At 32.8% G+C, this 9,059-nt stretch overlaps 1 pseudogene; it reads left to right on the top strand.

Annotated features, from left to right (window-relative positions):
- Positions 1–3,885: 3,885 nt before the first annotated feature.
- On the top strand, positions 3,886–5,275 carry LOC101393913 (dynein axonemal assembly factor 11 pseudogene; annotated as a pseudogene).
- Positions 5,276–9,059: the final 3,784 nt, after the last annotated feature.

Below are 9,059 nucleotides of genomic sequence, written 5' to 3'. Positions count from 1 at the left end.
TTATAGTCCCTGATCTAGATTATTGGTTTGTTTCTAGTACAAAAAGAAATACAATACAGAGTTTGAATTTGTTGAATAAAACAAACATGAATGCTACAGAAACGTGAGAAGAGCATATTCCTACTGGCATTTGATTTAGACAATCCTTACAAGGAAGAATTCACTTTAAAGGAGTCCATGTTGTCCTGAACATAGGCACTTTCAGTTCCCCAGGCTGTTCTTCAAGTTAAAATGCTGTGATAATATTGAGCTTATTATTTTTGAGATTAAATACATTTACTGGTGGTTTTATGTATTTCTTCAGATAATAATTCAAAAATATATATTTTTATGTTTTATTACAATATATTCTTCATAGCATTCTGCTATATATACATGAAAGAAAGGAAGTGAATGTGTACCAGTCCTTACCTAGATGGTCTAGCTCTTTGGATAAAAAATGAAAATCATGCAATAGGTAAAAGCCATTTCGATTTTTATTTCTGCTCATTAAGAAAAGAAGGATAGGGCCATCCTGGTGGCACAGTGGTTTGGTTGGTGCCCTCCGCTTCGGTGGCCCGGAGTTCACAGGTTCTGATCCCGGGAGCGCACCCGACACACGTCTCATCAAGCCATACTGTGGCGGCGTCCCATATAAAAAAAGTGGAGGAAGATGGGAACGGATGTTAGCCCAGGGCCAATCTTCCTCGGCAAAAAGGGGGAGGATTGGCGTTGGATGTTAGCTCAGGGCTAGTCTTCCTCACAAAAAAAAAAGAAAGAAAAGAAGGATAATACATCTTCTATATGGTCTTTGTGGATAGATTTTCAAATTTGAATAAATGTACTCAATATGAAAAATAATGTTCTAAAACATTTCCTTTTAAACAATCATTCTTAGTGTCACAATTATAAGTCAAAGTTCTTGGAACCACTAAAGCAAAAATTTATAAATATTTCAGAATTATATTTTACTCCTCATTATAAAAAGATCCTGAGAAAAAACTCAACTTTATATAAGCAAGCTTCTGAATATGTGTAGAGTTAACTTAAAATATATTTTATCTATTAGTTGCTCTTCTTTAACTTATCTATATTTCAAAACATAACAGCTAGTTGAGTGCTTCGTCTTCTCAAAGTAATGGTAAGATATACAACAACCACTATTTTCGTCATTAATTTTCTAATTAAGACTTGTAGTCTCTGGCTTCAAGTTTTATATTTCAATATAGAATATTAAAACCTTATTTTTAAAGAAAAGTATCTGTTGAAAAGATAATAGTTTTTATCATTTGTCTCTTTTTGTTGTTTTGTTCAATATATACATCCCCATAAAATTCTCTATCAAATCCTAACAACTTAGATTTAAAAGACCTATTGTGTATGCAGGTCGTTGTGTCAATGTTATCTTCAAAAAGTAGATGTAAGTAACAGTTTTTGTGTGTGGTTTTTTTTTATTCTTAAAGACTTTTAAAGACTAGGATTTGATTCTTTACATCTTGGGGGGAAAAGCCATATTCTCTTACACTTATTTTAAATAAATGTTTGATAAAACTTTTTTTCTACCATTTTTTAAACAACAACAAGCAATGAACATATAAATTAACAAAAACTAGAGGAATAGCTAAATCATGTTTTCTGTGTGGGACTCACTATTTACTATTGGGTTTCCATGGGCATGTTTCTTAAATTATCCAAGATTCAGTCTGATTTTATTTTTTAAATTAGAGTATAATGACTACCACAATGATTTTTGAAAATAGATATTCTATGAGATTGCATGTATATTATGTATATTATATATATATATAAACATTTTTTGGGATAGTCATATTTTCTCGCTGAAGCTTGACTATTTCCTGTGATTGTTTTTGATTCAACTGTTTACAGAATGAGTGGTTGATAGACAGATAGAAGAAAGACAGTCAGACAATGAGAAGATAGAGAGGTATATGCCTAGTACCTCAGTACGGAAGACTGCAGTAAGTGAACACCATTGGAGAAAGAGTAATGGACCTATCCTATAATACAAATGGGTTTTTAAAAAATTGAGTAAAAGAAAACCAAAAGTTTTTAGATGTTTCTCTTTGATATCAAGTTGGATTAGAAGTTTGAGTGTTTTTATAAATAGAAACTCATAATCATTCTCATCTGTTTTTAATAGAGTAAATAATCCCTCCTTTCAATAATTCCTGATCCAAGAAAAATAAATATAAGCTAGAACAATCAGAAAAAAATAGATTATTCAAAGATTATATGACTGAACATGTAAGTATGTAGAAAATCCAAAAGAATCTTCATATAAATATTTATAAGTGACTTAGGCAAGGTAGCTGAATACAAAGGAAGTGAAAAAACTTCCAGAGTATTGCTATATAATAACAACAAACAAATAAAAATAATATTATATTAAATATCCTTTATAAAAGCACCAAACATATTACACAGGTAACAATAAATCTAACAAACACTATACAAGACTTCTGGATGGGAAAATAAAAAATATTATTAAGAATAATTAAAGAAAATACAGATAGATAGATAGATAGATAGACAGATAGACAGATAGATAGATAGATAAACAGATATTCCATGCTTATGGATTGAAGGATTGACTATGATCAACATTTCACTGCTTTCCAAATTGATTTATAGACCAAAGGCAATCTTAATAATTTCCAACACTTTAGTTTTTCACTTAAAAGTTGATGAGTTGATTCTAAAATGTACATTGAATTAAATAGAGGGTCCTAAATAGCCAAGATAACTTTCAAGAACATCATTGGAATATCTGTTGTACTTGTTAGCAGGAATGTTTTTAAAATCGGCAATAATTAAGAGAGTGTGATAATACTGCTAGGTTAGAGAAATGCACAGGTAGAGAAGAATAGAAAATTTAAAAATAGATTTGCACATATATATAAATCTGATATCCACTAATGTGGTAATACAAAGCACTATACCAAAAAAACAATCAGTTAAGGGATATTCAAAAAACAAAACAAAACAAAATTTCACCTCTACCACACATCAAGATCAAGCCCAGATTGATTTTAAATCCAAATATGAAAGGAAAACCAATTAAATTTCTAAACAGTTTTACAGGAAAATTTTTAACTCCTTAAAGTATGAAAATAATTTAACAGGAGAAAGAAAGCACTGTTCATAAAGGAAAAGATTAATAAATCAGGCTCTATTAAATATAAGAAATCCTGTCCTTCACTAAATACTTTTTATCTAACAAGGATATTTTAGTTATATTTTGGAAATTAGTTCTTATCCTTTAGAGATGCATGCTGATATTTTTACAATAAAAAGAGATGTATCTTTGAATCTTGACTTCATTTCAAAATAATCCAATTATGGGTAAAAGTGGATGGGGTAGAGGTGAAACTAGATTCTCCATGGAGTAATAATTCTTGAAGCTAGATAATGATAGACATAGGTTCATTATACTCATCTCACAAATTATCTCAAGTGTTTGAATGTTTTAACAATAAAATATTTAAATCAACATAATAGAAAAAGTTATTTGCCACACATATAGTTGACAATGGGCTGATATCCCAAATTGGTAAAGAATTCCTATAAATCAGTAAGACCAAAGATCCATTAAAAAGTGGCTAAGAGACTTGAGCAGACACTTGACAAAAGAAGACATTCATATTCCCAAAAAATAGAAAGATCAACATCAACTGTCATAAAGGAAATGTAAATTAAAATTGCAATGATATACCACTGCACACCCACCAGAATAGCTAACATTTTTAAGAAGATTGGCCATACAAAGTACTGGTGAAGATGTGGCACAAACAGAACTCTCATATATTAATGATTGAAGTATAAATTATTACCAACAGTCCTTGGGATCCCAGTCAGGCTTCCGGGGCCCACAAACAGAAAGGTGCCATGGATTAGATCACAGAAGACCTCATTACTCAGAATGCCAGATTGCCAGACACAGTGACTGCAAAGTTTTCCCTGGAGGAACTCTCCTTCATCAACAAGAAATAGAAAGATAGATCATATTGACAAATAATCGCAGGATTTAAAAATTCTGTACCTTCAAAATAATCCCATTGGAGAAATTAAAATTGTTAACAAACTCAAGAAACTTGAATATTTTAATTTAGCTTTAAACAACACTGAAGAAATTTGAAAATTTGGGAGGATCTAAAAAGCTGAAAAAATTTACCTTGACTGTAAATTTCGTTGGAGAGGTGGGCGACTGTAAAACCTTGCAGCACAGCATCCATCAGAAGTTCTTTTGCATGTGTAATTCAAGTGCTGACTTTGAATGATACAGAAAGTTGGTTGTGGCAACTCTTCAACAATGAAAGCATGGAATGATAAAGAAAGGGAGTTCAGAAGGGATTTAAGAATTGAAGAATTATCCAGTAATTGGGCAGGAAAAGCATATTGTTTCAAACGTGCTAAACACAGAAAATTGGCTCAGAGGAATCTTGAAGACTAGCATAAAAACAGACAAGAAGAAAAGTAACTCAGTCTTTGATGGACGCTGGTATGCAGATATCATCACTGCTAGCCTACTGTTCTTTAGAGAACAAAGACCACCAGACACTAGAAAAACAGGAAGAGGCACTCAACCAAGAGAAATTAGATGAACGTAAAGAAGACCACGCATTCCGGTATAAGCCCTCTGAGTTTACTCCTGAATCTAGATTGGAAACTTTTAGACATAAAGAAAAATGATAGAAAGACCAAGAAACATTAAGTACTGCAAAGAAAAAAAGGTAACCACTCAGAACTTGGATTACTGAAGACGGAATAGCCCTACAAATAAATGAGCCCAAAGTCAATTTCTTTTTGAAAGATGGTGAAAAACATAACCAGGTCATCCTGGATCTTGCTGTCCACGGGTACAGGTAATTGATGTCGATGTGCAGTCGGTATATGTGCATGTAACGGTCAAAGGAGAGTCATTTCAGCTTGTACTTCCTGCAGGGGTCAAATCTTACAGCAGCTCTTTTAGGAAATCTCAGACAACAGGGCATTTAGTAATCTGCATGCCCAAAATAGAAGAAATAATAACCGGTGGCAGAAGAGTGTCCAGGTTTGTGAAAACTATCTTGGACATCAGTAGAGAGCAAACAAACAAAAGAAGCAAGCAAACTGAGAAACTAGAAGTAGATTCTAAAAAATATGCGTTCCCTCATGTAGCTAATATAGTTCAAGAGGAAAAACACACACCCAGAAGTGATGGATCTGAACCAAAATTATATCAAGTGATGAAGAACCACAGCTTGCAGATAACCCTGGAATGCCTCCATTGATTTGAAATATCATACTGCATTGTCATTGGTTGTGACCCATGAGACTCAGTTTTACTCCGTGCAGAGTGTATGCATAACGTTTACAGGGTAAACGGAGTAATTTATCAATATTACTACTCTAGTGTTTTAACTCTCCTACTTTGTATAGTACTACTTAAACTAGTTTAAGGTTAAAATGTGTACCTTAATATGCTATAGCTGACTATTTGTCTATATAAAGCATTGGCTAATGCAAATGCTCAAAAATTACCACCAACACTTTGCAGAACATTTTGGAAATCATCTGCTATATTTGACCATATGCCTACCCTATGATCCAGCAACACTACTCTGTGTGTACCTGAGAGAAAAGCATAACAGAAAGAGAATTATAGAAGAATTATACAGCAAAACACATTTCTAAAGGACAAATAAGGAAAAACCAAACCAAAAATACATATAAATGTGTGTATATAATATAAATAAATATATAAGAATCCTTTTATATAGAGGTTTATTTAAAATGGGCAAATTAATCTACAGTGTTAAAATTTAGAGTATTAGGTACACATGAGAAGAAAGAGGAGTTAGTGATTGAGGGGGGACCAGGAGCATCTGGTGCATACGGGGTACTGACAATGTTTTATTTATTGCCCACTTTTCAAGTTTCACAAATGTCTGTGTTTTGATAGTTTATGGGTATGTACATTTAAGTTTTGTGTTCTTTTTATGTGTGGTATCCTTTAATAAAATAGGCATGGAAAAAGGGAGTTAGCTTAAAGTGAAATATTTGGCAGTGCGTTTTCTAAGTGTGCAATATACATGAAATGTCAAGAAATACGAATAAGCAGTGATTGGTCTTCAAGTTGTCACTGCTACTTGGAGAATGAGAGCAGAAATGTTTAAATGCCAAGTTGCCTGGATTCTAATGGACTCTGGGAATTCTTTTAGTCTTGGGCTTTAATAATTCACTCCTAAGTTAAGAGCAAGACCCCTGCTTAATATTTAAGGGGATTATTCTACCCAAAGCAGGAGGCAGCTTTGTAATGTTTTTCCTTAGCAATTTATGCTAAGATAATCCAAACTGCTCTTTGGAAGGAATTATTTTGATGTTTGTCTTATGTATATCTCAAAAAATTCTTTGCTCTTATTAGTGTCTTTTCTGAAAATCCAAAATCCCTGATCTAAACATATTATTTTTCCTTAATGAATATTCATCTTGGATATGTATTTGTAGTACACACCACTTCATGTTCTTTGTTATCTAATTCCCGACTGTAATAGTTGACTTCCTGTGTGTCATGAGGTAAGCCTGATTTGTCTGTGTAAACTTAGTATCCAACATTAGTGAAAACAATCCTATTTTTTTACAAGATGCAATGTTGAATGGTGTCTAATTGGATTGAAATCAGGTCAATAATAATATTCTCATAACCCTGAAGTTATTGTCCTCGATAAAGATTAAAAAATTTCAACCGCTAACTTAAAAAACAAAGCAAAAATGCCTCAGTTCAGCTGGGATAGATGGTTTTACAGTTTTCCTTAATGTTCTATAGCAACATATTTTTGCTTATTAAAAAAATACGGCTTTAAAAGAAGTCGAGGAGGGTACTTGTGAATAACACGCATTAGAGTCACTAGTGCTGCAGTTCACATCTAAAAGGAATGGAAATGTCATCTCCTTTATTAAGAAAAAAATGCGTTCTAGAAGTCCTATTTTTTAAAAAGCAGGAAAGCTAGTTTCATATATATAATTTCATTGTTTAATATCTATTTAGGAAAAATAATATGGGACGTGAAGGATTACTTGTATTACTATTAAACACATTTAGAATTTTATTTTGTATGTGGGAGGAAGATTAGCCCTGTGCTAACATCTGCCAATCCGCCTCTTTTTTTGCTGAGGAAGTCTGGCCCTGGGCTAACATCCGTCCCCATCTTCCTCCACTTTATATGGGATGCCGCCACAGCATGGCTTGCCAAGCGGTGCGTCGGTGCGCGCCCGGGATCTGAACTGGAGAACCCCGCGCCTCTGCAGTGGATCGCGCGCATTTAACCGCTTGCGCCACCGGGCGGGCCCCTAGAATGTCTTATAAACTGAAAACTATAAAGCACTTGAATAAAGGGCTGTCACTTTGGTCACACATATATAGTGTACATGCATATATATACATATACATTATACATCATGAGGAACTTCCATATATATCAAGTACTGCTCATTTCAACATTGCAAAGCATGTATTGCTCCCTTTCTGGAGATGATAAATTTGAGAGCCTGATGGGTAGTATTTTTCCAAGATCTTCCAGTGCGATGCCAATGAGGGGTGCCTAGTGTGTGCCTGAAACTGCACTGTGGGATTTCATACAATATTTTATCTAAGTACACACTTGTTCACCTCACACATATGCCTACAAACACCTGTGAGTCCATCATTATTATTCCAGTTTTACTGATGAGAAAAACAAGACTTTTAAGTTATATCACTTGGAAACTTAGTGAATTTTTAAGATTTGTAGCAAGACAGATCTCAGTTTGCATTCCTATTTCCATCACCAGATACTTAAACTCTTATAAGTTTATTACTTTACAAATATGATAACATATTTAATCAATAGAATTTTTGTCATTATTAAATGAAATATACAAATAATGGGATAGCAGAGTACATGACACATAGTATTTAATGAATGCTGTTTATTAAAGAATAATAATCTTTAGTATTTCCCATTAAAATAAAACACTACTACTGGAGAGGTTTTGAGCTATAGAATTTTTTTTTTGCAGTACTTGTTATTGTTTTATTTAATTTATGTAAAAATATCTCCATTTTTGCTAATTGCTTTAGTTAAAGTACATGTACTACTACGGACTTATATTTTAAAAATCTCTGTTCAGGAAATGAGGAAACATTCTGTAATTGACTGGTATAAACTCTATTAAAAGGAAATCAACAATGGTTAAAATAGGTTTAACTCATTCATGTTATAAAAATACTTGTATCATAATTTTAAAAAAATAGACTTTACCAGGAAAGATCATAAAGTCTCAAGAAATATTTGGGAATAAGAATTAAAAGTAACCAAAATATCCTCTGAATAAGAGACTCATGTTTTTGCTTAAATATGTACACTCTATGCACGTATATTTGTAAAGATACATTAGAGTAAACACTTGTTTATTTTAAAGAAGAGTGTTTCTTTTTAAACTTTTTGTATTGGTTCTTATGAGAGGTGTTATAGTGTTTTTGATGACCTGTAGTGTTTATTACGCAACATTCTCAATTCTTCTCTTTTAGAATTACAAGATTTATGTCCTTTAATATTTTTAAAGCTACATATGATTTTGACATAAACTATTTAGGTACTATATCTTCTGTCTACCCTTCCCCCCACCTCACCCTCTGGTCTACCTGATAAAGCAAAATATTTTTCATCACTATGGATAATTGACCACCAGAGCTTGGGTAAATGACGGAAGAGGATTATTATGGCATGGATAGTTCTCTTCTGGGTATTCCTGAGACCACTAGAGAGCTCCATTAAATTAAAAGCTTTTAGTCACTAATGGACTCTCAGCTTAAATAAAATTGGAAACTTAGACTTAAGAAGGTTCCTAACATTTTTTGTACCTAAATCAGCCATATTCTTTCAAATAATTTTGAAAATGAATTTTCAGTGACTTCAGAAATGGTGATGGTGAGTCATTAAGGTCCATTTCAGTCCTAAAAAAGGTGAAAGCATTTACATCGTCTCTCCTTTGGCTAAAGACTAATCACAATCTCAAGAGAGATTTCAATCCTTTATTTC

The sequence above is a fragment of the Ceratotherium simum genome, chromosome 34, assembly GCF_057802395.1.
Source record: "Ceratotherium simum simum isolate JZ-2026a chromosome 34, ASM5780239v1, whole genome shotgun sequence".
Lineage (NCBI taxonomy): Eukaryota > Metazoa > Chordata > Mammalia > Perissodactyla > Rhinocerotidae > Ceratotherium > Ceratotherium simum.
This window is presented reverse-complemented; position numbering and strand designations above follow the sequence as displayed.